General features: G+C 44.0%; 1 protein-coding gene across 1 annotated transcript in view; it reads left to right on the top strand.

Moving 5' to 3' along the window:
* Positions 1-4,341: 4,341 nt before the first annotated feature.
* ENKD1 (enkurin domain containing 1) overlaps positions 4,342-27,106 on the top strand; it is an 88,036-nt gene continuing 65,271 nt past the window's right edge. The window contains exon 1 of the mRNA XM_029608835.1: positions 4,342-4,544. The gene's annotated coding sequence lies outside the window, so the exon portion shown is untranslated. The remainder of the gene's footprint in view (positions 4,545-27,106) is intronic.

The raw sequence follows: 27,106 nt of genomic DNA, 5'->3' as shown, positions 1-27,106 counted from the left end.
GAGCTGCCTCAGGGGCTTACAAGCCACTGCTATTAATTGCATCAGTAGCATCAGATCTTCTTAGTGTTTGGGTAATTGCGAGGTTCTTGTGGCCTGGGTTGGCCTCTGTTGGAAACAGGATGCTGGGCTTGATGGACCCTTGGTCTGACCCAGCATGGCAATTTCTTATGTTCTTATTCCCCTTCGGAAGGACCATCAGAAATTTCTGCGCTTCAAAAGTGCTGGATCAGCATTTTCGGTTTCCGGCTCTCCCTTTTGGCCTAGCTATGGCCCCTCGAACATTCACAAAGGTGATGGTGGTCATGGCCGCGGCCCTGAGGAAGGAAGGAGTGTTGGTCCATCCGTACTTGGACGATTGGCTCATCCATGCAAAGACGGAAGAGGACTGAGCTTGTTCGGTGCATGCAGACTCTGAACGACTTGGGATGGATGATCAACATGGCAAAGAGCCACTTGGTTCCATCTCAGTCTCTCGAGTATCTAGGAGCCCATTTAGACACCCTGAATGGCCAAGTGTTCTTGTCTGTGGACAGGGTACGAAAGGAGCAGGAACAAGTTTCTTGTCTGCTGTGTTTACCAGTACCAGGGGTTTGGGACTATCTGCAGGTCTTGGGTTCCATGGCATCGACACTGGACCTGGTTCTGTGGGTCTTTGCTCAAAGGCGACCCCTGCAGAAGGCGCTGTTATCCCGGTGGAAACCGGTGTTGGAGCAGTTTTTTCTTCTGCTCCCCCTTTTAAAGGAGGCCAGGATCAGCCTGGATTGGTGGCTGTCGAAGACCAATTTTGAGAGAAGAATGGGCCTCGAGATCCTGGATTGAGTGGTGGTGACTACGGATGCCAGTCTCAAGGGATGGGGAGCGGTGTGTCTGGACCGTTCGGCTCACGGCCTATGGTTATTGGCGGAGCAGACTTGGTCTATCAATTGGAAACAAGAGCAGTCCGCAGAGCGTTGGTCATGTTTTTGCCCCTGGTCCAGGGTCGCATGGTGTGGGTGCTGTCAGACAATGCAACAACAGTAGTTTACATCAACCGCTAAGGAGGAACAAGGAGTCAAGCGGTGGCTCGAGAAGCACAGCAGCTCTTTGAGTGGGCGGAATGCCACCTCAAAGGAATCGCAGCCTCCCACACTGCAGGAGTCGACAATGTACAGGTGGATTTCTTGAGCTGTCAACAGCTGTATCCTGGGGAATGGGAGTTGTCCCCGGAGGCGTGGAACCACATTTGTTCCAGATGGGGAACTCCTCAACTGGATCTTATGGCCATGCGGGCTAATGCGAAGACAATGCGGTTTTTCAGTCGCAGAAGGGAGCTCGGTGTAGTGGAGCTAGATGCCCTAGTACGTCCATGGCTGACGGGGGTTTTGCTGTATGTTTTCCCCCCATGGCCACTCATAGGACGCATGTTACAATGCATAGAAGCATATCCAGGGATGGTGGTACTAGTAGCGCCCAATGGACTAGTAGTGGTACGCGCCTCTAGTCCATCTGGCGGTGGATGGTCCTCTTCGACTGTCACATCGGCAGGGCTTACTTCACCAAGGTCCCATGGATTGGGAGGATCACTTTTGTCTCGCGGCCTGGCTTTTCAGAGGCGACATTTGTGCATGAAGGCATATTCGGAACCGGTGATTGCTACCCTTCTCCAGGCTAGGCGGCCAGCTACCTCCCTGGCTTATGTCAAGGTTTGGAAGGTGTTTGAGGTCTGGTGTACACAGCACGGTTTGGATCCTCTGTTGGCTTCCATTCTGCACAATTTGTCCTTCCTGTAGCAGGGTTTATCCAAGGGTCTGGCTTACAGTTCGCTGCAGGTCCAGGTTTCGGCTCTAGTCTGCCTTCGAGGCAGGGTCCAGGGCAAGCCTTTGGCCTCTCATCCGGAGGTCATTCATTTTCTGAAAGGAGTGAAGCATTTAAAGCCTCCAGTTAGAAAGGTCTGCCCGGAATGGAATCTCAATTTAGTATTACAGGTTCTCTGTGATGCACCCTTTTGAGCCACCCTGAAGATTCTTACTTTGAAGATGGTTTTTCTAGTGGCTATTTGCTCCACCAGATGAATATCGGAGCTTCAGGCCCTTGAGTGTCGCGACCCTTTCTTGCGGATTTCCAACAAGGCGTCCTTGCGTACTGTGCCTTCTTTTTTGCCTAAAGTGGTATTGGTCTTTCATGTTAATCAGATGGTGGAATTGCCGGGCTTCCTGGAGTGATCTTGGGATCCTATGATGGGCAGGGACCTTCCCCTCCTTGATGTTCGTTGCGTCTTGTTGCATTATCTGAAAGTCACTAATTCTTTCCGACCGCTCAGACCATCTTTTTGTCTTGTTCGGTGGAGCGAAGAAAGGGTGTCTAAGGCTACCGTGGCCTGCTGGTTAAAAGACACGATTTCTTTGGCCTATATTTGCAAGGGTCGCTCTGTGCCGACTGGCCTTAAAGCGCATTCCACGCGGGCACAAGCAACCTCTTGGGCGGAATGTGAGTTGCTTTCTCTCCAGGAGATTTGTAGGGCAGCCGTCTGGTCCTCGCTCCATGCTTCCAGGCATTATCGCCTGAATGTGTGAGCTCTGGATTCGGCTAATTTTGAGGAAAGAGTTCTTCGAGCAGGCCTTTCAGGTTCCTGCCCAGTGTAGGGGAGCTTTGGTACATCCCACTGGTCTGGAATGATCTGGGTATATCCAAGAAAGGAAAATTGGTTCTTACCTGCTAATTTTCATTCCTGTAATACCGCAGATCATTCCAGAGGCCCACCCCAGTATGTCTGCCAAAAGACTGACTCCTGATTGGATTTCTAATGCATTCTGAAAAAAAAAAAAATTGCTATTGAGAATTTATCTGGTTGAGTTCCACAGTTGGTTGCGGCATTGACACTGTTCAGTTCAGGGTAATCCATCCCTAGTTTCTAGTTCATCTTGCTATTAGAGGGGTGATATTTCTCTTGGCCTGGGTACAGGTTAATACTGAGGGCCTGCAAGTGGTACTCTTGGTTATGTAGCAGTGCCTCAAGCTTTTGTTCTCCGCCTTCATCTGCTGGTAGGGAAGTATAAACCCACTGGTCTGGAATGATCTGCAGTATTACAGGAACGAAAATTAACAGGTAATAACCAGTTTTCCTCTACTGCGCCTGCCTGGTAGAGGGAGTTTGTGTTGCTGTTATTGAGATAACAATGGAATATCTTTTTTGGATGGTGAGTTGTAAGGGGAATGTTCTAGTTCTGCTTTATACCCATTGCTGAGGGTTGGGGTTCCTGTGGATGCAAAGTGTTTATTTAGCCTTATTACTATCATGTGTTCAGTGTGCCACGCATGTGAGAATCATCTGTTAGCTGTATCCCGACAGAAAAAAGTTGAGAACCACTGGTCTAAACAGTCTGCAATAATGAGCCACCAGGCTGTAAACAAGCAACAATTTCTCTTCCGGCCTTTCAGGGCGAGGTAGGGGGCTCCCTCCCCATTCTTATCCCACAGATTATTAGAGGGTGGTGGGGGTGGCACAAAATTTCTCCTCTGTCTCTTTCTCACATAAACATTCATTCTCTCTCACACATAATCTCAGAGGCATATTGTGGGGGACACACTATATGCCACCATTGTAGTGGAACAAACAATTCTTAGCCCTTATGTGGTTGCCGGCTCACTTGGCTAGTCATGTCATCTAAGGAGCATGCCCCACCCCCATTACTTTGGCCAGCCATGTTACCCACACTCTCCAGGGTACTGGTCAGCCCAGAAAAAGAGCTGAGGGGTGCAAGGAGATAGGTGGGGGGGAGGGGGACTGGTGGTGAAGGCTGGGTTCAGGGGAGGGGATGCTGGCCGGAAAAGGGCAAGGAAGGGGTTACAGGCATGGGCAGAAAGGAGGGATGGGGGGGGGGGGGGGGGGTCAGTCCAGTACATTCTACGTTTCTGTTTAAGTAAAGTCCAAGTTGCTGAAGAACAAAGCAAGGGTCCACAGTGAGACCTGGGAGAGCAACCCAGACCCTGTGGACTAACCCCCCTTGCTCCTATCTCCCCTATCTTCCCCCTTTTGTCTCTGTCCCGTGTCTTTACCCGCTCCCCACCCTGTACCTCCGTCTGTCTGTCTTTCTCTCCACCTGCTCCTCTGTACCCGTATCCGTCTCAGCCTGCAGCCCCTATTTCGGGTCCCGGCCCAGCCCGCTGCGAGGGGACGGAGTACAACCGAGTGTGCCATTGCTATAGAGCTCTGTGGAACCACCCCGCCCCCTCACTCCATGCCACCCAATCACGGCACAGAATGAGAGAGGCGCGCGGGTGGGGGCGGGGGAGACCCAGAAAAGCGCCGCTGCCGGGCTCTGCAGTGCGCTGTGCCCCACCCCTCTCCCTGTACCGTCCAATCACAGCATGGGAAAGGGGGCGGGGACGCAGCCCAGCTCTCCTGTGAGAGGCTGCGACCCGTGTAAGGAAGAGGACCGTGGGAGAGAGGCGGGTCCAAGCCGGACCTTTAGCGGTCGGTAGCTCTGACCAGGTACTGCACAGCAGGCCTGAAAAGCGGGCAGTGGCCGGCAGCCCCGTTTTACTGGCTGTAGAGAACGAGCAAGGTTTGTGTTTACAAACAACTGTTGGGCTCAGATAAAATAACTTCAGGGGGGTAAGAAATATGTAACCATCTTTATTGCAGGCAGACTTATTTGTTGTATAACTGTGTACAGTGCCATGCTGTGAACGTGCGCACCGTGCTACCGTCCCGCTTTTGGGGAGGGGGAGGGAAGGGGGGCAGAAAGGCCGAGGTGCCGGTGAGGGATGCGGATGGGGTGAGGCACAAAAGATGCTACCAGAGCAGCACAATCTGGAGCCGCGCCGAGCCCTGGGACCGGAGGGTGAACCTGGGCTCGCTGCTTGCGCTGTCGGTGACGGAATAAACAGATGCCTGTAACTGGTGTACTCTGTTGGCCTGCGGTTGCCATGGGGATGTAAAGCCCCGCGCATTGTGGCTCTGTGAGTTCAGAGACACGGAAGCATAGGTGAGGTTTATGCAGATATTCCAGCTGCTGGTGTTGAATCGCTCCCCCTCCCCAGTCTAAGCAGTCAGACTATATCTGGGCGCTGAAAGTGGTTTGAGAAAGTCAGTGACTCTCTTCGAGAGCTTGGGTACTCGTTGCTGAACTTTCCTTAAAATAAGAAGCTGTATGCTGACATTCAATTATATAATATAAGCGTGTGGGCCTCCAAGTTTGGAGAAAAGCCCATGTATTTGAAGGCAGAAAGATAATGGTACTGGAGTTTTGAAAGGAAAAAAAAAAACTTTTTTTGAAGTTGTGGTCGGTGTGGCAGGTTGTACCTTTTTTTCAGAACTCCAGGTTACTTATGGCCTCACATCTAAAGACTTCCTGGCATATGCTCAGCTGTTCCATTTTTTTAATTTTGAGGTGGTCAAACAAGATCTTTAAATAGGAGTTTCCTTCTTTGAAGGACTTTGTATGTTAGCTCGTAAGCCACCTAAGTTGATCTCTAAAATTTTATAGAATCCTATATGAGGAAGACTCATATTCAGATCCCCATCTTAAGGCGTTGGAGGGGGACATGGGGGGGGGGGGCAATGGGATAAAGCACGTAGGAATGAATGCTTTCTGTGATTGAAAATGGGTATAAAATGTTATTTAGGTGGTATCTCTGCCCCGACAAGATAGCCAGATGGCTCCCCTCTGTTTCTAACAAATGTTGGCGGCATTGTCAGCTGTGGGTACTTTTTATCATATCTGGTGGACGTGCCCTGTAATACATAAATTTTGTCACCGCAGCCGGGCTCCTTTACCTGCCCCGGCAGGCGCCAGCGACAACTTCCTTCCTCGGCGGCACAGGGCAGCTCTCCCCTAGGCCCTGCCACAGCATTCCTCCCTTGCGGTTTCAGACGCTGCCGACTTCCTCCTTGCGCACGCGGCACTTGCCGCTTCTTAAAGGGGCCCCTGAAGATGTCATCTCTTCGGGCTATTTAAGCCCAGCCCAGCTCACTGCATTGTTCCTGCTGGTAGAGTGCGTTGATCCTGAGTTCCTGTACCCGTGGTTCAGCTACTCCAGTTCCTGGTTCCTTGCTCCTCGGATTGTCTTCTTGGTCTCGACTTCGGCTTGGTTTCTGAGTGTCTGCTGTCCGTCCTGACCTTTGGCTTGTTTCCTGGTTCCTGTGTGACTGCTGCCTGCCCTGACCTCTGGCCTGGTTTCTCGTACTGCCTGTTTGCCGCCTGCCTTGACTTTTGGACTGTCCACCATATTCCTGACCTCTGCCAGCCTCGATCCAGACTCCCCGACGCTGCTTCTCCTCTTGGACTTCTCATCGCCAGGAGATCCCCGCCTAAGTCCTGCCGGCCCCGGTACCCAAGGGCTCAACCTGAGAGGAATGTGGGTTGGTATAGGTGAAGCTCCAGCTGGGTCTCCTGGTCCTGTACTGCCTTCCGACAACGAGGACCTCTGGGGCCGTCCCTCAGTGGTGGTTCCAGCACTCATACCCGCTCAAGGGTCCACAAAGCTAACACATTTATTCCTTTTTCTATACCGACGTTCATGACATATCATATCACATCGGTTTACATCAAAACACAGGAGAAATACATCGAACAGGGGTAAAAAACTTGGTTGGTAACGAAGTATTAACATTTTTGTAAAACCATTTAGAGTATAACAATTGTGAACAAAACCAAGGGTGGGGAGAAGAAGAAGGGAGATGAGGGAGGGCTACTTAGGACCAAGGGAGAAAGCATTATAAAAGTATAAATAATTAAAATATAAAGATATAGTAAAATAAAATAATATAAAATATACTCCTGAGTTTGGCTTTTGTGGCTGGCTGAGGACAGCAGACAGTCAACGCCACTCTGCTTAGTAGGCTTTATTGCTACAGCCGCTCACCTAGTAGTGACAGCCTGGTAGAAGCGTAGTGAGGTGCCTTCTAGACAATTGGTTGTGTCTAAACTAGTGGGAATAAAGGGAATGGAGAAGATCTCAGCATTTAGACACGATCATTTAACCAAATATGATTCAATTTGGTTTCCGTTTGAAAAATGGTTAAAACTACATCCTGCACCTTGGCTTGATATCTCATCCACGCCTCCTTATCTCCGCCCACACTATAATCAATTATCTCCACTATCGTTTTTACATGTTTGAATTATAATCTGTCCTTTCTCTTCCTCCCCGCCAAGTTTTTAATTACCCTGTTATATGTAACTGCATTTTCCGCACCACTGTTCTAGTTTATGTTTCACGATGCACCCTTGTTTTATGTGAACCAGCATGATGGGACTGCGATCTCGAATGCCGGTATATAAAAACCTTAAATAAATAAATAAATAAATATCATCCAAACTAGGGTTTGCACTAAGGATTCCAGGGTTGCTTCATTGGTATTTGTAGATATGGATATCTAACCTTCTTGATCCATATCTGTGAGTGGTTCAATTTAGGATAATAAGCCCTAAGATAAATGTGAGCCGGTAGAGATAGTGTACTTGGATTTTCAGAAGGCATGTCATAAATTCCCTCATGCGAGACTCCTAAGAAAATTAAAAAATCATGAGATAGAAGGCAATATCCTTTTGTGGGCAGAATCAGAGTGTAGGATTAAATGGTCAGTTTTCTCAGTGGAGAAAGGTAAACAGTACTGGGCTTGGTGCTTTTTAATATTTATAAATGATCTAGAAAGAGGAGTGATGAGTGAGGTGATCAGATTTACAGATCATAAAATGATTTAAAGTTGTTAAATCACAAGCAGATTGTGAAAAATTGCAGGAGGACTTTGCAAAATTGGAAGATTGGACATCCAAGTGGCAGATGGAAAAGTGCAAGATGATGCAAATAGGGAAAAAAATAACACACATTGTAGTTACACGATGTTAGGTTCCATATTAGGAGTTACCACTCAGGAAGAAGATCTAGGTGTCATTATGGACAATACATTTGACATTATTGGCTCAGTGTGCTGCAGGGGTCAAAAAAGCAAATAGAAAGTTAGGAATTATTAGTAAAGGAATGATGAATAAAATAGAGAATGTCATAATGCCTCTGTATCACTCAATGGTAAGACCTCATCTTGAGCACTGTGTGCATTTCTGGTGACCACATCTCAAAAAAGATATAGTTAGATTGAAAAAGGTTCAATGAAGGGCGACTAAAATAATAAAGGGGATGGAACAGCTCCCCTGTGAGGAAAGGGTAAAGATGTAAGGGCTGTTCAGTTTGGAAAAAAAAAACGACTGGGGGGGATATGATAAGAGGTCTATAAAATTATGAGAGGACTACAGTGAGTAAATGTGAATCAGTTATTTATTCTTTCAGATAATATAAGGACTGGTGGGGGGTGTCACTCCATGAAATTAGCAAGTAGCACATTTAAAACAAATCGGAAAAAAATGTTTTTTCACTCAATGCACAATCAAGCTCTGGAATTCATTGCCAGAGGATGTGCTGAAGGAAAGAATTGTGAACTATCTACAAGCAGCAGAATTGATGGACCAGAGGCAGCATGGTTTCACCAAGGGAAGGTCCTGTTAGAGTAAATCTGATTGACTTTTTTGATTGGATGACTAAGAAATTTATTTTATTTATTTAAGGGTTTTTGTATACCGGGGTACGTTGGGAACATCATCTCGGTTCACAGATAACTAAACATAGCAACAGGCTTTACATAGAACGAGTTACAAGGTGAACGTTAATAAAGGTAACCATGATAAACTTGAGCAAGTAAAACAATAGGCTATATAGAGAACTAATTACAAAGTGAGCGTTGATATAAGGCAGTAATGCATGATTAGATTAATGACAATTTAAGTTTTACAGAGAATAAAATTGCGACATGTGAGTTAATAGTGGGTAACAATGTATGATAGCGACAAGTAATATAAATGGGGGCTTAAGCAGAGAGAGGGAGGCAAAGTGCACTGGAGTACACCTGGAATAAATGGTGGCTGGGAATAAAGTGGGGGGTGGGAAGGGGGTAGGAGGAGGTGAACTAGCTGGGGCATATTGAATAATGCAATAATATTTCAAAGGAGCGAAGAGGAGGTAATAATGAAATTATGCAGGGGGGTTAGGTAAAAGCCTGTTTGAAGAGCCAGGTCTTGAGGTTCTGCTTGAATCTTTTATGACAAGATTCTAAGCGAAGGGTAGGAGGCATTTTGTTCCAGAGGGCGGGTCCGGCTAGGGAGAGGGCACATGCCCTGGTGGATTTGAGTTTGGACAGCTTAGGAGAGGGAGTGTGCATTGTGGCAAGGTGTTGCGCCCTGGTGGGTCTGTTGTGATCGCGGATTCGGAGGTGATCTTTGAACCAGGACATGTCGTGATTGTAGGTGGTTTTGTGGATGAGTGTAAGTGTTTTGTAAATGATCCTGGAGTTGATAGGCAGCCAATGAAGGTGCTTGAGGACAGGGGTGATGTGGTCCCCTCGGTGGGCATTGATGAGTATGCGCGCTGCTGAGTTTTAGAGCATCTGCAAGGGCCGGAGGGCGTTTTTTGGGAGGCCGAGGAGGATGGCATTGCAATAATCGAGCTTGGCAAGAATGGTGGCTTGCAGGACTGTGCAGAAATCATTGATGTGAAGCAGGGGTTTCAGTTTTTTGAGTGTGTGGAGCTTGAAGAAGCCCTCTTTCAAAGTGGAGTTAATGAATTTCTTCAAGTTGTAGTGATTATCAAGGACGACACCAAGGCTTCGTACTTGTTGAGTGAATGTGGAGGGGGGAAGAGGAGGGTGGGGGGTGAGATGAGGAGGAGCTCCGTTTTTGGAGGGATTGAGGGCTAAATAATTGTTGGCGAGCAGAGTGCTGATTGTTGCGAGGGCAGTTTCCTAAGTTTTTAGGGCCATGGGTATGGTATCAGTTACAGGAATCAGGATATGAACATCATCGGCATATATGAAATGCGGGAGGCCGAGACTTGAAAGCAGTTGGCAGAGGGGTAAGAGGTATATACTGAACAGGGTGCAGGAGAGGGCGGGGCCTTGGGGACACCTTGTGACAGATTGATGGGTTTCGATTGGCAAGGCCCGCTTTTTACTTGGTATTGCCTGTTGGAAAGGTATGATTTGAACCAGGAGAGAGCGGTGTCAGTTATACCTATTTCTCTTAGTCGCTCAATTAATAGGGTGTGATGGACCAAGTCAAAGGCTGCGGAGATATCCAGAAGGGCAAGGATATATGATTGACCTTTGTCAAGGGCTTTTAGGATGTGATCAGAGAGGGAGGTGAGGAGGGTTTCAGTGCTATGGTGATGGCGAAATCCGAATTGAGATGGGAATAAGATGTGATCTTCAAGATATGTTGTGAGTTGCCTGTTGATGATTTTTTCTAGTATTTTCGAGATAAAGGGAAGATTGGAGATTGGGTGGTAGTTGGCTGGGTCCGTTGGATCCAGGGTAGGTTTTTTAAGGATGGGTTTAATTATGGCTTGCTTGAGTAGACTGGGTACTGAGCCGGAGGAGATTGAGCAATTAATAATATCTGTGATAGGTTTGGAAATGATGTTGGGGATTGAGAGAAGGGTTTTGGTGGGGATGATATCTGTAGGGTGGGTGGCAGGGTTGATTTTTTTGAGAATGGTTTCTATCTCAGTTTTTGTTGTGGTATCAAATGAACTGAGGGTGGCGGGTGTGTTGCTTAGTTGTGTGGTAGTGGGGCTGTGGGAGGGGACAAAGGGGTTACTCAGCGTACTAATGGGAAGAGTTTTAGTTGTATGGGGGGGAAGCGTGACATGATAGTGTCAGTTTTTTTGTGAAAGTATTGTGCGAGTTCTTCGCATTTAGTGGGGTGGTTTGTGTCGGGGGGGAGGGTGGAATTGGTTTTGGTGAGGGAAGCAGCAAAATTGAAGAGGGCCTTAGCGTTAAATTGGAGATGGTGGATCTTCTGGGCATAGTAATCCCTTTTGGCTTTGTCGGTGGCCTCTTTATAGGAATGGAGATAGGATCTGAAGGCAGATTGGAGGGATGTGGAATGCTCCTTGCGCCATTTTCTTTCAAGTTTTCTGAGATGGCGCTTCATGGCTTTGAGCTCAGGGGAGTACCATGGTTTCTTTCTAGTATTAGCGGGGTTGATTTCTCGTGTTGGTTCAGGGCAGAGGGTGTTTGCCATGTTGCTAGTTATCTGATGCCATGAGGAGAGCGCGGATTCTGCATCGGAGAGATCTAAGTTGGCTAGTTCGTCGGTGAGGGCAGCGATTAAGCTCTTCCGTTGAGCAGGATTTTCGGAAGTGAATGGTTTCATTGGATGGTGTGATGGAAGGAGGGAGTTTGATGGAGCATGTGGTTTCAATGCGGAAATGGTCAGACCAGGGAATTGGTTGACAGGAGGGGGGGGGTTCAGATTGAATCTTGTTGTTGGTAAAGATGAGGTCTAGAGTGTGGCCTGCCTTGTGGGTGGGGTTAGATATAATTTGTTTGTAGCCTAGGGCTAGTAGTGAGGTGAGTAGGGAGTGGCATGCTGGAGAGAGGGGGGTCTTGTCAACATGGAGGTTTAGGTCGCAGAGGATGATGGTAGGAGTGCGTAAGCACAAGTTCTTGGATATTTATTCAATTAGAGGGGATGGGTCTTTTTCCAGGAGCCCGGGTGGGGCATAGATTAGGCAGATTTGCAGGGTTGGAGATTTAAATAGGGCGATTTCGAGACAGCGGGGAGGGGGGAATGGGCTGGAGGGTTAGGTTGAATGTTTTTTTTGGCAGCGAGCAGAAGTCCTCCTCTCTTTTTTTATTCTGGGAATGGAGAATATGCAATATTGATCTGTAGGTAGTTGGTTGATGAGAACAGAGTCTGAATCCTTTAGCCAGGTTTCCGTGAGTACGCAGATGTCGTCAGGGCAGTCATCGGTGAGGATGTCGTTGAGTAAGCTTGTCTTCTTGACAATCGATTGAGTGTTTATGAGAAGTATTGTGAAGGTAGTGATGCCAATTAGTTGTGTGAGGGGGAGGACATGATGGGAAGAAGGGATCTGCGGCGTTCGTGAAGGATGGTGAGGTGGTGGGGTGGGAGTATGTGGTGTAGTGTTTGAGGATTGGAATAGGGAAGGACTGCATATTGGGCTAGGTATAGGGCCGAGTAGATCAAGGGTAGGCGTGCTGGAGTTGGATTTTGCGGTGGGGGAGAATTTGGGGAGGTGAAGGGGGTGTTTTCGTGAAGGGAGTGTGGGGATAAGGTGAGGGTTTTGAGCAGGGTGATGGTGGTGGTGGTAGGATGGTGGGTGAGTGGGAGTGAGGAGGTGAAGGGTTTGGTTCCGGGGGTCCAGGGAGGTTCAGAAGGCACAAAGTTGGCACAAAGGGGCGCACTAAGGGGCAGGCCCCTTAGTTGCGCTCCTTTGCCGCGAGACGCCTGGGTTACGCGCGCCGAGCCTATTTTACATAGGCCCGGCGATGCACTAAAGCCCAGGGACGTGTGTATGTCCCGGGGCTTTGTAAAAGGGGCGGGACCGAGGCCTCTGGCACAGCGGCCGTGGCCGGCGCACGCAACCTACGCATGCCCAGAGGCAGGTGTAAATAGCAAAATAAAGGTGGGGGGGGGATTTAGGTAGGACTGGGAGGCGGGTTAGATAGGGGAGGGGAAGGTGGGGGGGGGGGCAGAAGGAAAGTTCCCCTCTGAGGCCGCTTCGATTTCGGAGCGGCCTCTGAGGGAACGGGGAAAGCCATTGGGGCTCCCCTAGGGCTCGGCATGTGCAAGATGCACAAGTATGCACCCCCCTTGTGCATGCCGACCCCGAATTTTATAACATGTGCGCGGCTGCACGGACATGTTATAAAATCGGGCGTAGATATTAAAATCCGGCTCACTATGTGTTAAAAAAAAAAAAACTGAAACAAAGTACACATCTCAAACAAGTACAAAAAGATTGAACACTTCAAACCACTTCCATGAAAAGCAATACATGAAATGGTTGTCAAACAAACCACAGCTAAAGGAGTGAAAAAGCTATCTCAAATTTTTTTTTCCCCATTGGATACAAGCTGCAGTCAACCTTTATTATAATGATGGCTAGCAAAAAAACACTCGAGATACCTTGCAGTCTAATGATAAAATCACATTTTGCTTAATTCTGCATTGCTTATACAACAGTCCCTACAAAGATTTTGTTTGTATTATTCCATATGGGCGTTCTGCAGGAGGTATATGTCTATTTCATGCGATAAAAGTAAATGTCGGTATAATGAATTATAAATCTTGAATCAACCATTTCAGTGTTCCAAAATAACTTCAAAGCTTGACGTTATTTTGGTAAATTGAAATGGTTTACTGAAGATAAGTATTGATTTATCGTGCAGTCTCCAGTACTTTCTGCATTCTCCTCTCAATATATCTCTCTCCTTGTGATTGATATCAGGTTATAGTATCTAGTGCTGCGCTTTGTATGGCCACTAGATGTCACACTAAGGCAGGAGTAGGCCTCGTTACTGGTGCTCGTTTGCACCGGGAGGAGGGGGGTTCTCCTTGAAGCTGCTCAAGTGGAGGGGGTGGGGATTGCAGTGGCAAGAATACCCCATGATACAATAAAAGGATCAAAGCAGCAGCAGTAGTAATGGCAAGAATACCTCATAGCACGATGAGAGGATCAAATCAGGAACATATCTTTTCTATTATTTAACATTATTGCCTTGTAAACCTTTCTGAAAATCAATATTATAGCATATGTACGTGTGACACCAACAAATATACAAGCGGGTCAGTCTGATCACATACCAATTTTCACAAAACTGGGTTTCTTTCTCAGCTGCTGCTATCTTTAAGCCATGTCTGTAAACTAAAAAGAAACTTAATTTTCTCTTTCTTCTGCTCCTGCCATTCCTCCTCCCTGGTACCGCTGCCTCAGCAGGCAGAGGACTGCAAGTGCTTGGGCCTCCTCCCACATTGCTGCTGCCAGCCCACTCCTGCCTTTTCTTCCCTTGCATTGCTGCTACTGTAGGAAGAGCACTGTAAGGAATGCCACTGCTGGATGCCAACACCCACGTTGACATCATCGATGCCAGCAATGTGTGCAATATTGGGCCCATAGATGAAGGCATCGTTTCAGAAGGCCAGGGATAATGGGGCAGAAGCAGTAGATAAGCAGGTTGGAAAAAAAAAACCCCATATCGGGCCAGGTCCGAAGGGTCCTGGTAGGGGTGTAGTTTCACAATGTAGTACTGATCCGTGGAGAGGAGATTCTATTAAGAAAATTGTGTAATATGGCAAATTTATATTGAATATGCCATTAAATAGGCAATCAATACAATGAATGTAATACTGGAGAGATGTCGTCATGCATATTCATACCTGTAAGTAAATAGGCAGCAGCATTTTGAATTAATTGCAAGGGTCTGATTGTATTCTGAGGAAGGCCTATATGAAGAGTTGCAGTAATTGATGCCTGAAAAAACTAGAGACTGGGAGGAAGTGATGTCACCAATGGAGTTGGAAGCCTAAAAACAGAGCTGCTCTCCCTACCTCGATAATCTGGTTTCAGTGGAGCCTCTACTGCTGGCCTTTTTCATTCTTTGGTTCCGACTACTGTCTTCAGTGACTGTGCGATGGCTGCAAAATGAAAATTGGTGGATTTTCGTCAGTTGTCCTACTAAAAAAAACAGCACTCCAGATCCTGGTGACAATCGCAGTGGTGACAGCCCAGAGGAAGCGCTAGACCACGATGGTATTTTAACCAGCTCAGTGGCAGATATACCTTCCTGTGCGGAATTTAGGGAATGGTTTACCAGCCTACGGAAGGATCTACTCTGTTATAAAAAAAAAAGAACTTCAGGGTATGATGGCAGAAATAGAGGAAATTGCTTCCCTGGGACGTTGGGTGGACGAGCTCTATAACCGCATGGATTTTCAGACAGAAGCCACCAAACATCTTAAAGAGGTATGCTCTGATTTACATGAGAACAACCTCTCTATTAAAGAAAATCTTGCTGACCTGGAAAATCGAGCGAGGAGGGGAAATCTGCATTTTTGTGGGTTTCGTGAATCACCTGAAAATGCTGACTGCAAGTTGTTGATTGTGTGTTTCGGTACATATCTTTTCAACACCCCTTCTAGAAGCTTCTGAGCGGGGCCCTCCCATTATTAAACTTGATAAGGCTCGTAGAGCACTTGGCATCCCTAACAATAACTGTCAGCAAGACATTATTGTATGTTTTCATGATTTTTCTACTAAAGAACTGGTGGCCTCTGTTGCTAAAAAAAAAAACCCAACCTGTTTGGGTCTGGGAGGATCAAGAAATAGCTATTGGTGCGGATCTCTTCCAGGCCACTTTACAAAACAGACAAGAATTAAGAGAAGTTACAGCTTTTCTAAGAAAAGAAAATATTAAGTACAGATGGCTCCATCCTTTTGGACTATCATTCTCTGTTGATGGAATATCTTCCAAGATTTGCACTACAGCTGATGCCACTGCTATCCTGAAGGATCGTGGATTTATCTGATCCTCGCAGGCACTGAAGCCTTCTACTGCCTCTGCCACGAGAGCTTTGCCCCTGACTTGGCAACGCGCAGAGAAAAGAAACCGCAGACTACAGAGACACTCTAGAGGCTCTCTGATTGCAAAGGACATAACATGAACTCTTTATCGAGGGTGAAACTTTTTTTTTCTATATCAGGATATTTGCCTCAGCTTATTTTCTTTTTGTGTCCTTTATGGTGCACAGCTCTGTTGTGTAGCTTTTTTTTTTTTTTTGACAGGCTATCTCCATGAATACTTACTGTTGGGCTGATACAGTACAATGCGCACTGTTAGCCCGGGTTTGGACACGCGTTTTTGACGCGCTAGCTTTACCCCTTATACAGTAAGGAGTAATAGCACGTCGAAAATGCGCGTCCAACCTCCCCGAAACTAATAGCGCCCGCAACATGCAAATATGCATGTTGATGGCCCTATTAGTTGCCGCACGATACAGAAAGTAAAATGTGCAGCCAAGCTGCACATTTTACTTTCAGAAATTAACGCCTGCCCAAAGGCTGGCATTAATTTCGGCCGGCACCGGGGAAGTGTACAGAAAAGCAGAAAAAACTGCTTTCTGTACACCCTCCGACTTAATATCATAGAAATATTAAGTTGGAGGCCCCAAAATTTAAAAAAAAAGTCAAAAATTTAAAAAAAAAATTTTTTAAATCGGCCGGTGGCCCGTTGGTTGGAAGACGGACGCTCAATTTAGCCGGCGTCCGTTTTCTGAACCCGTGGCTGTCAGCAGGCTCGAGAACTGACGTTGGAAAAATTGAGCGTCGGCTGTCAAACCCGCTGTGCTCACTCTGCGAGCGAGCCAGTTGAAGAGAGGAAATTTTCATGGACTGATATCTTGGAGTAAGGCTATAAAGATTGAGATCAACGGAGACGACATGTGGGTGAGCGGTGACCCCTGAAGAAGAATGAATTTTCGAAACTTGCCCATCAAGCGTTCCTGTTTAGTCTATTAAAGCTAAGTGCTTTTCTACGGCAAGATAAGTGCTCTTTCACGTCGTCATTTTCTATAGCTATGATAGCTTGTGCTCAGCTGATACAATTAAGTGTTTCCTTTCACGTCGTGTTCAAGATGAAAAATGATTTTTAGCCACTTGTAACAGAACTGTGTGTTTGAAATTGAGTGGGGGCGAGCTGTCCTTATTATAAAAAAAAAAAAATTTTAATGGATGATTTTTGAAGTTTTTGAGAATTTTTGAAGGTTTCGATTAAAGTGATACAATTAAATAGGTGGACTGTGGGTTGTTCATGATTAAAAATAAGAGTCAGGTTAACCTGGATGGGACCTGTGCTCATTTATGAAATGACCACCGGACATCTAAAAAAAATTTTTCTGTGTTTAATTTGTAGGATTTATTGAGTGATTAAATTTCACATGATAAAATAAGAAAAATAATATTTTTTGGTAATGTGGATTGTGTTTTTGTTTGTAATAACATTTGTGGCAGATATTTGCTTTCATATGTGCTCCTCCTTATTCTTCCTGGGGGCACCTCTTGTTGTTTGTCCTCGTACATTGGGTCTCAGGCCAAGGTTTCTTTGTCTCACTGTCTGCATCTTTTTTTGATTATTATAATGTAAATGTCTTCTTTTCGTATAACCTCTATTAATGCTAAAGGCCTGAATTCCCCCTATAAGAGAGAAATTATATTTTGTGAGTTAAAACTCACTAAGGCCGACATTATCTGTCTTTATTCAAGAAACTCTCTTAAAAAGCAGGTACGAGCATCTGCTACATTCCTTTAAATTTTCTCAATCCTTTTTTACCCCCAGTGGTAAGAATGCTAAATATACAGGAGTTAGTATTATGTTTTCTAAGGATTTTATTTTGATTGCAAACTATGGGGTAGATTTAAAAAAAAAAAATGCGAGCGCGTCCATGTGTGCGCAATTTTATAACATGCGTTATAAAGTCTTCCTCCAGGGAGAACCAATGTCAGGAAATATTTCTTCACTGAGAGGGTGGTGGATGCCTGGAATGCCCTTCCGGAGGAAGTGGTGAAGACTAAAACTGTGAAGGATTTCAAAGGGGCATGGGATAAACACTGTGGATCCCTAAAAAGCTAGAGGATGGGAATAAATAAAAAAGCTTAACCTGCACGGAGCGGCAGTTTCTACCCTTAAGAGAAACATGGGGGTAACCTGCACGGAGCGGCAGTTACTACTTTGAGAAGCTTGCTGGGCAAACTAGATGGTTCATTTTGGTCTTTTTCTGCCGTCATTACTATGTTACTATAAAATCTAGGGCAGCACACGCAAGAGGGGTAGAAATTAGCTAATTTGCGCAGCGACTAGATTGGGGCTTCCCCAGTTTGCTCCAATTAAGGATCGGACTGGGAGAGAACTTCCCTACCCTAACCTTCCTTCCCTTTCCTCTCTCCTATCCGCCCCCTATCCCTATTCTAGGTACCCCCAATTTTTACATTTCTTTTGCTCCTCCAAAGGAGCAGTAGGGTGTCTGCGCATGATCCCCCGGCACATCGGCAAATGACCGCTGAACTGGCGCCACCAGCCGCTCCCCGCCCCTCGGACCGCCCTTTTGCCAAGGCCCGACTCTTGTGCAGGTAACAGGGTTTACACGCGTGGCTGGGCCCCTTTTAAAATGCGCACGTAACCCCTGTTTTTTATGCATGCGGGCCATTTAAAATTGGGCTGTAAGTGTTAAGGATCCTCTGGATAGGTACTTAGTTTTGCAAATTTTGATAAATATCAATTTATACACCTTGGTAAATATATATATGCCCCTAATCAGGGTTTTTTCCTTAGAGTTTACATACGATTTTGCTTTCCAATTGTTCAGATCATTTAATACTTGGGGCAGACTTTAATTTAGCTAAATCAACTGCTGTTGATACCTCTCAGAGTACTGCCTCGCTACCAAAATTTCATAGGGAACAATTATAAGTGCTTATGATTGGCATTTGATTGATATATGGAGGGTGTTTTATCCAACGTTGCACTCTTATACGTTTTACTCTCATCCCCATGATTCCTACTCAAGGATTGATTAAAAAATTCTAACTTATCCCTATCAATTAAAAAGCAGAATGAAAATACAAACAAAAAACAAACTTTGAAATGTTTGTATGTTAATGCCAGAAGTCTAAGATGTAAGATGGAAGAAATAGAATGAATAGCAGTGAATGATGACATAGACTTAATTGGCATTTCAGAGACATGGTGGAAGGAGGACAACCAATGGGACAGTGCTATACCGGGGTACAAATGATATCACAATGACAGAGAGGAGCACCCGGGAGGCGGTGTAGCGCTTTATGTCCGGGATGGCATAGAGTCCAACAGGATAAACATCCTGCAAGAGACTAAATGCACAATCAAATCTTTATGGTAGAAATCCCTTGTGTGTCGGGGAAGACTATAGTGATAGGAGTATACTACTGTCCATCTGGTCAAGATGGTGAGTCGGACGGTGAAATGCTAAGAGAAATTAGGGAAGCTAACCAAATTGGTAGTGCAGTAATAATGGGAGATTTCAATTACCCCAAAACACCACAAGTGCAGAAGAACTTGTTGAATCCAAATGTTTATTATTTTTGCAAAATTCATATGGCAACTCCACTGTCAAAATTTTTATGTATAATTCCAATCACAAGTAGGGGTCCCTCGACACGGACCCCTACTTGTGATTGGAATTATACATAAAAATTTTGACAGTGGAGTTGCCATATGAATTTTGCAAAAATAATAAACATTTGGATTCGACAAGTTCTTCTGCACTTGTGGTGTTTTGGATTATTGATTGAGAGTGCAGTTCCAGCCCGTGTGGTGTTTAGATTTCAAATACCCCAATATTGACTGGGTAAATGTATCATCGGGACACGCTAAAGAGATAAAGTTCCTGGATGGAATAAATGACAGTTTTATGGAGCAATTGGTTCAGGAACTGACAAGAGAGGGAGCAATTTTAGATCTAATTCTCAGTGGAGCACAAGATTTGGTGAGAGAGGTAATGGTGGTGGGGCCGCTTGGCAATAGTGTTCATAATATGATCAAATTTGAATTAATGACTGGAAGGGGGACAGTAAGAAAATCCACGGCTCTAGTGCTAAATTTTCAAAAGGCAAACTTTGATAAAATGAGAAAAATAGTTAGAAAAAAACTGAAAGGAGCAGCTACAAAGGTAAAAAGTGTGCAAGAGGCATGGTCATTGTTAAAAAAAAAAAAAAAATACCATCCTAGAAGCACAGTCCAGATGTATTCCACACATTAAGAAAGGTAGAAAGAAGGCAAAACGATTACCAGCATGTTTAAAAGGGGAGGTGAAAGAAGCTATTTTAGCCAAAAGATCTTCATTCAAAAATTGGAAGAAGGATCCAACAGAAGAAAATAGGATAATGCATAAACTTTGGCAAGTTAAATGTAAGACATTGATAAGACGGGCTAAGAGACAATTTCAAAAGAAGTTGGCCGTAGAGGCAAAAACTCACAGTACAATCTTTTTTAAATATATCCGAAGCAGAAAGACTGTGAGGGAGTCAGTTGGACCATTAGATGATCAAGGGGTTAAAGGGGCACTTAGAGAAGATAAGGCCATCGCGGAAAGATTAAATGATTGCTTTGCTTTGGTGTTTACTGAAGAGGATGTTGGGGAGGTACCCATACCAGAGAAGGTTTTCATGGGTAATGATTCAGATGGACTGAACCAAATCACGGTGAACCTAGAAGATGTGGTAGGCCTGATTGACAAACTGAAGAGTAGTAAATCACCTGGACCAGATGGTATACACCCCAGGGTTCTGAAGGAACTAAAAAATGAAATTTCAGACCTATTAGTAAAAATGTGTAACCTATCATTAAAATCATCCATTGTACCTGGAGGGTGGCTAATGTAACACCAATATTTAAAAAGGACTCCAGGAGCGATCCGGGAAACAACAGACCAGTTAGCCTGACTTCAGTGCCAGGAAAAATAATGGAAAGTATTCTAAATATCAAAATCACAGAACATATAGAAAGACATGGTTTAATGGAGCAAAGTCAGCATGGCTTTACCCAAGGCATATTTATATTGTACATTTGTATATAATTAACCTCCTCTATCTCTTTCTATTTCTTACATTCCCAGTTCATTAGCCCTTGTTAATTGTAACTGCTTCTCTACATCACGTTATTTGTGTTTTTTGGTTGTATTATGCGCACCCCTGTTTTCTGTAAACCGACATGATGTGAACGAGTTCATGAATGCCTGTATAAAAAAACCTAAAATAAATAAATAACTCTTGCCTCACAAATCTGCTTCACTTTTTTGAAGGAGTTAATAAACATGTGGATAAAGGTGAACCGGTAGATGTAGTATACTTGGATTTTCAGAAGGCGTTTGACAAAGTTCCTCATGAGAGGCTTCTAGGAAAAGTAAAAAGTCATGGGATAGGTGGCGATGTCCTTTTGTGAATTACAAACTGGCTAAAAGATAGGAAACAGAGAGTAGGATTAAATGGACAATTTTCTCAGTGGAAGGGAATTGGCAGTGGAGTGCCTCAAGGATCTGTATTGGGATCCGTACTTTTCAGTATATTTATAAATGATCTGGAAAGAAATACGAGTGAGGTAATCAAATTTGCAGATGATACAAAATTGTTCAGAGTAGTTAAATCACAAGCAGATTGTGATAAATTGCAGGAAGACCTTATGAGACTGGAAAAGTGGGCATCGAAATGGCAGATGAAATTTAATGTGGATAAGTACAAGGTAATGCACATAGGGAAAAATAACCCATGCTATAGTTACACAATTTTAAGTTCCATATTAGGAGCTACCACCCAAGAAAGAGATCTAGGCGTCATAGTGGATAACACATTGAAATCGTCTGTTCAGTGTGCTGTGGCAGTCAAAAAAGCAAACAGAATGTTGGGAATTATTAGAAAGGGAATGGTGAATAAAACGGAATATTTCATAATGCCTCTGTATCGCTCCTTGGTGAGACCAATACGGTTCTGGTTGCTGCATCTCAAAAAAGATATAGTTGCAATGGAGAAGGTACAGAGAAGGGCGACCAAAATGATAAAGGGAATGGAACAGCTCCCCTATGAAGAAAGACTAAAGAGGTTAGGACTTTTCAGCTTGGAGAAGAGATGGCTGAGGGGGGATATGATAGAGGTGTTTAAAATCATGAGAGGTCTAGAACAGGTAAATGTGAATCGGTTATTTACTCTTTCGGATAATAGAAAGACTAGGGGGCACTCCATGAAGTTAGCATGTGGCACATTTAAAACTAACCGGAGAAAGTTCTTTTTTACTCAATGCACAATTAAACTCTGGAATTTATTGCCAGAGGATGTGGTTAGTGCAGTTAGTGTAGCTGTGTTTAAAAAAAGGATTGGATAAGTTCTTGGAGGAGAAGTCCATTACCTGCTATTAAGTTGACTTAGAAAATAGCCACTGCTATTACTAGCAACAGTAACATGGAATAGACTTAGTTTTTGGGTACTTGCCAGGTTCTTATGGCCTGGATTGGCCACTGTTGGAAACAGGATGCTGGGCTTGATGGACCCTTGGTCTGACCCAGTATGAAATGTTCTTATGTTATTATTATTTTTTTATAGACAAATCCATTTTTCATTATGTTACTGCAACAGGTGTTGAAGCTATAGTTTGATCAGATCATGCCCCTATTTGGGTGGATATTTTTTTTCGATAATTATGATTGGGGAAAGTTTGGTGGCTGAATGAGTCCTAATTGTTAGCTACAGAAAAATTATAATCCTTATCTAACAGCATTCATGATTTTTTAGCCAGACACTGGTGATTCTTCCCCTCTTATTGTTTTGGATTGTCTGAAGGCCTATGTTCATGGTCTCCTTATCTCTCGAGTCGTTTTTCCTCAAGAAATAGGAGCTTGATTATGTGACCTTAAGACATGAAATTCAGTCACTCTCATGGAAACATTTTATAACTGGTTACCAGCGGATATTGTCCTTACTTTCACGTGCTAGCGAGGATTTGAAACAGCTCGAGGTAACTCGTTTAGCCCATCATTTGAACATAGTGAAACAGGAATACTTTGAGGGAGGTAAAAAAGCTGTAAAGATTTTAGCTAATAAATTTAAATCTCCCTCCAAAATCATATTTAAAAAATTAAGGATGAGACTGGGCACCTTCTGACCAATAATTCTGCTATCCAAACTAGGTTTCTTAAATTTTATGGAGACTTATATAGCACTAATCCTTCCATCTCTGTAGCTGTGACTTGAGGCGTATTTTAAAGATCTCCCTTTGCCTCAACTGACTTCTGACATGAGGGAGGAGATGGATTGGGAAATTTCTAGCCCAGAGATTCTTCTAGCCGTCAAGAATCTCAAAGTAGGAAAGGTCCCTGGCCTGGACGGGTTATCCGCTAAATTCTACAGTCTGCACCTTATTTAGTTTCCCCTTTTGGGGAAAGGGGAGACTTTTCCGAAAGGCAGGCTCCACCTTAACCAGAGTGGAACCAAGCTGCTGGCACTAACTTTCAAAAAGGAGATAGAGCAGCTTTTAAACTAGAACAAGGGGGAAAGCCGACAGTCACTCAGCAGTGCATGGTTCGGAGAAATGTATCCTTGAAGGATACTAATGAAACAGGAGAGTTAGGGCATCCCAACAGAGAGGTTCCATCAAAAGCAAACATAGTTCATATGCCTATATGTAAAAAATCACCAAAGCTAATGATTACCGAATTATCCCAAACAACTGAAAAGCAGGTTGTTAAAACAAGCAAAAACCACACTTTGAAATGTCTGTATGCCAATGCCAGAAGTCTAAGAAGTAAGATGGGAGAGTTAGAGTGTTTAGCAGCAAATTATGAGATTGACATAATTGGCATCACAGAGACTTGGTGGAAGGAGGATAACCAATGGGACAGTGCTATATCAGGGTACAAATTATATCGCAATGATAGGGAGGATCAACTTGGTGGGGGTGTGGCACTTTATGTCCGGGAGGGTATAGAGTCCAACAGGATAAAGATCATACAAGAGAGTAAATGCTCAGTAGAATCTATATGGGTAGAAATCCCATGTGTGTTGGGTAAGAGTATAGTGATAGGAGTATACTACCGTCCACCTGGACAAAATGGTCAGACAGATGATGAAATGCTAAGAGAAATCAGGGAAGCAAACCAATTTGGCAGTGCAATAATAATGGGAGATTTCAATTACCCCAATATTGACTGGGTAAATGTAACATCACAACTTGCTAGAGACATAAGGTTCCTGGATGTAATAAATGACTGCTTCATGGAGCAATTGGTTCAGGAACCTACAAGAGAGGGAGCTATTTTAGATTTAATTCTTAGTGGAACGCAAGATTTGGTGAAAGAAGTAACGGTGGTGGGGCCACTTGGCAACAGTGATCATAACATGATCAAATTTAAACTAATAACTGGAAGGGGGACAATAAGTAAATCTGCAGCTCTAACACTAAATTTTAAAAAGGGAAACTTTGATAAAATGAGGAAAATAGAAAAAAACTGAAAGGTGCAGCTGCAAAGGTTAAAAGTGTTCAACAGGCTTGGACATTGTTTAAAAATACAATCCTAGAGGCGCAGTCCATATGTATTCCGCGCATTAAGAAAGGTGGAAGGAAGGCAAAACGATTACTGTCATGGTTAAAAGGTGAGGTGAAAGAGGCTATTTTAGCCAAAAAAACATCCTTCAAAAATTGGAAGAAGGATCCATCTGAAGAAAATAGGATAAAACATAAGCATTGTCAAGGTAAGTGTAAAACATTGATAAGACAGGTGAAGAGAGAATTTGAAATGAAGTTGGCCATAGAGGCAAAAACTCATAATAAAAACTTTTTTAAATATATCCAAAGCAAGAAACCTGTGAGGGAGTCGGTTGGACCATTAGATGACAGAGGGGTTAAAGGGGCTCTTAGGGAAGATAAGGCCATTGCAGAAAGACTAAATGAATTCTTTGCCTCCGTGTTTACTAATGAGGATGTTGGGGAGATACCAGTTCCGGAGATGGTTTTCAGGGGTGATGACTCAGACGAACTGAACGAAATCACTGTGAACCTGGAAGATGTAGTAGGCCAGATTGACAAACTAAAGAGTAGCAAATCACCTGGACCGGATGGTATGCATCCTAGGGTTCTGAAGGAACTCAAAAATGAAATTTCTGATCTATTAGTTAAAATTTGTAACCTATCATTAAAATCATCCATTGTACCTGAAGACTGGAGGGTGGCCAATGTAACCCCAATATTTAAAAAAGGCTCCAGGGGCGATCCGGGTAATTATAGACCAGTGAGCCTGACTTCAGTGCCGGGAAAAATAGTGGAAACTATTCTCAAGATCAAAATTGTAGAGCATATAGAAAGACATGATTTAATGGGACACAGTCAACATGGATTTACCCAAGGGAAGTCTTGCCTAACAAATCTGCTTCATTTTTTGAAGGGGTTAATAAACATGTGGATAAAGGTGAACCGGTAGATGTAGTGTATTTCGATTTTCAGAAGGCGTTTGACAAAGTCCCTCATGAGAGGCTTCTACGAAAACTAAAAAGTCATGGGATAGGAGGTGATGTCCTTTCGTGGATTACAAACTGGTTAAAAGACAGGAAACAGAGAGTAGGATTAAATGGTCAATATTCTCAGTGGAAAAGGGTAAACAGTGGAGTACCTCAGGGATCTGTATTGGGACCGGTGCTTTTCAATATATATATAAATGATCTGGAAAGGAATACGACGAGTGAGGTTATCAAATTTGCGGATGATACAAAATTATTCAGAGTAGTTAAATCACAGGCAGACTGTGATACATTACAGGAGGACCTTGCAAGACTGGAAGATTGGGCATCCAAATGGCAGATGAAATTTAATGTGGACAAGTGCAAGGTGATGCACATAGGGAAAAATAACCCTTGCTGTAGTTACACGATGTTAGGTTCCATGTTAGGAGCTACCACCCAGGAAAAAGATCTAGGCATCATAGTGGATAATACTTTAAAATCGTCGGCTCAGTGTGCTGCAGCAGTCAAAAAAGCAAATAGAATGTTAGGAATTATTAGGAAGGGAATGGTTAATAGAACGGAAAATGTCATAATGCCTCTGTATCGCTCCATGGTGAGACCGCACCTTGAATACTGTGTACAATTCTGGTCGCCGCATCTCAAAAAAGATATAGTTGCGATGGAGAAGGTACAGAGAAGGGCAACCAAAATGATAAAGGGGATGGAACAGCTCCCCTATGAGGAAAGGCTGAAGAGGTTAGGGCTGTTCAGCTTGGAGAAGAGACGGCTGAGGGGGGATATGATAGAGGTCTTTAAGATCATGAGAGGTCTTGAACGAGTAGATGTGACTCGGTTATTTACACTTTCGAATAATAGAAGGACTAGGGGGCATTCCATGAAGTTAGCAAGTAACACATTTAAGACTAATCGGAGAAAATTCTTTTTCACTCAACGCACAATAAAGCTCTGGAATTTGTTGCCAGAGAAGGTAGTTAGTGCAGTTAGTGTAGCTGGGTTCAAAAAAGGTTTGGATAAGTTCTTGAAGGAGAAGTCCATTAATGGCTATTAATCAATTATACTTAGGGAATAGCCACTGCTATTAATTGCATCAGTAGCATGGGTTCTTCTTAGTGTTTGGGTAATTGCCAGGTTCTTGTGGCCTGGTTTTTGGCCTCTGTTGGAAACAGGATGCTGGGCTTGATGGACCCTTGGTCTGACCCAGCATGGCAATTTCTTATGTTCTTATTTACAAAAGGTGTTTAATTTTTTGAGATCTGGGGGGTCCCTTATTCCTGATTCTGATGTGGCTGGTATTACCATTATTGCTAAACCTGGCTGGGATCCTACACTTTGTGGATCTTATCGTCCTATTTCTTTAATAAATCTTAACCTAAAAAATTTCACAAAATGTTTAGCTGATTGTTTAGACAATGTTATTGGTCAGCTTATTCATCAGAATCAGGTGGGCTTTATCCCTGGGAGAATGGGGGGTGATAATGTCCGCAGTCTTATGTACATTATGTGGTGGGCCCAAAAGGAAAATATAAATTCCCTTCTTCTTGCCATTGACATGGTGCACTGGCCGTTTCTATTTTGTACTTTGGAGAAAATGGGTTTTGGAGAGTTCTTTTGTTCATGGATAAGCAAGCTCTATGATCAACCAAGAGCCTATATAAAAGTAAACCTTTCTGATTTTTTTCGGGTTGAGAGAGGTACCTGGCAGGGTTGCCCACTGTCACCCTTGTTGTTTGCTTTATTTCTGGAACTGATGGCTATTAAAATTCGTAATAATTGACTTATCTCTGGCTTTCAGCTGGGATCACATACATTTAAGCTTTTGCTTTTTGCCGATTGATATTTTGTTTACCAACAGCGATCCTCATACTTCTTTAACGGCCAATGAAAAAGATTTAGGTGGGAAAAGTCTGAGCTGCTTAACATTACCTGTGACCCGAATGTGGAATCCTTCTTAAAGTTGCACCATCCTTTTAAGTGGGCGATGGGTGAGATTAAATATTTCAGCATTTATATCTTGGTAACCATGTGCAAGGCTTGTTTGTTTTGAACTATCCTTCTTTACTTTTCATTTTTCGTGATCTGTACAAGTGGGACCATTCGTCCCTTTCTTGGTTGGGGAGGATCTCCGATTAAAATGAATGTTTTGCTGAGACTGCCTTATCTGTTCCAAACCGTATCAATTTGTGTGTCCAATAACATGTTAAAATCTTGGCAACGTAAAATGTTGTTTTATTTGGAA

This window comes from Rhinatrema bivittatum, chromosome 7 (assembly GCF_901001135.1).
Source record: "Rhinatrema bivittatum chromosome 7, aRhiBiv1.1, whole genome shotgun sequence".
NCBI classification, from domain to species: domain Eukaryota; kingdom Metazoa; phylum Chordata; class Amphibia; order Gymnophiona; family Rhinatrematidae; genus Rhinatrema; species Rhinatrema bivittatum.
This window is presented reverse-complemented; position numbering and strand designations above follow the sequence as displayed.